The sequence below is a fragment of the Myotis davidii genome, unplaced genomic scaffold, assembly GCF_000327345.1.
Source record: "Myotis davidii unplaced genomic scaffold, ASM32734v1 scaffold192, whole genome shotgun sequence".
NCBI classification, from domain to species: domain Eukaryota; kingdom Metazoa; phylum Chordata; class Mammalia; order Chiroptera; family Vespertilionidae; genus Myotis; species Myotis davidii.
In genome coordinates, this window is record NW_006284346.1 from 1,486,442 (window position 1) to 1,487,651 (window position 1,210).

Below are 1,210 nucleotides of genomic sequence, written 5' to 3' on the forward strand. Positions count from 1 at the left end.
ACAAAGGCCCATCCCCCACCCCCAGGCCGACGCCGCCGGCCGGGCACCCCGAGCCCCGGCCTTTGTCTTATGTTCACCTGGGCGCTTAGAGCATCAATCAGGGCGACCAAGTTCGAGGCCTCTAAGCCTCTTCCACCCTGGAAACGGTGCCTTCTATTTTTATAACTTTTCCCGCTCCGCTCATAGAAAGCCCTACAGGGCTATGGTTTAACTTAAAAATCTCACGGGGCAACACAGTAAAAAAACACACACAAAAAAACTAACACATACAGACACACTCTCTAAAGGCAATCTGAATCCTAATGGCCGCTTTTCTCTTCCCAAAGCTTTTGAGGGCAGGCAGGCAGGCCGCCTGGAAGCGATGGGGAACAGGTCTTAGAAGGCACTGTGTTTCCCAGGTGGAAGGGAAGAGAACTGAACGGTGGTGATGGGGCAAGTTCTTTAAACCTTCGCAGGAGAACACGTCCTGCCCCCTACGAATCCGGTCCACCTCGGAAAGGGGTTTGCTTGGTCTCTGCCGACATCTATTTACCTGGGCCCCGCTACATTCTGCTGCTAACCGTAGGCATCTTGGTTGAGATATGTGGATCCCTGCTGTTCGGCTCATTCTTATATGTTTGAAAAGTTTGGAACCCTGGTTTCCCCGATTCTTTACCTGCCTGCGTATTTGAATGACGGTACATTAAGACCTACACAGGCAGGAAAAACTATCCACTCCCCTAGCACAACTGGTATAATAATACATACTGACTTCATTTCTCCTGGTCTACCCAACCTCTACTACAAAATAGTCACGAAAAACTCGTTGCTTAATACCTAAAAAGTGTCACACCAGACAGCTTTATCCACTTCGTCTTTACAACACACACTTGCACATGTTCCACGGAGTAATTCTTGTCCAGACCACTCTCAATGGGGGCTTTCCTCTACCGGCGGCCTGGAAACCACTTCCCAAAATGCAGGTAAGTCACCTTTGTCAACCCACTCGTCGACTGGCCCTGTGCTGGTTCTCACTCTATCTCCTAGGATACGTGCTCCTTCCAATTCTATGGGCAACACCTGCTTCCAAATCAATCCATTTCACAGAGTGGCTTCCATAGGGTCCCACTAAGATCAATGTCCCTTATTCTTTCCTGGACACACTGTCCCTCTCCGTTTTTTACCTTTACCTTAGCTCTACTTTAACACTCTCAGCTAGTCTTTCAGCAGG

At 49.3% G+C, this 1,210-nt stretch overlaps 1 protein-coding gene across 1 annotated transcript in view; it reads right to left on the reverse strand.

The window, feature by feature from the left end:
* Positions 1-1,210, reverse strand: part of UBE2E1 (ubiquitin conjugating enzyme E2E 1) — a 51,991-nt gene that overhangs the window by 48,757 nt on the left and 2,024 nt on the right. The window lies entirely within an intron of this gene.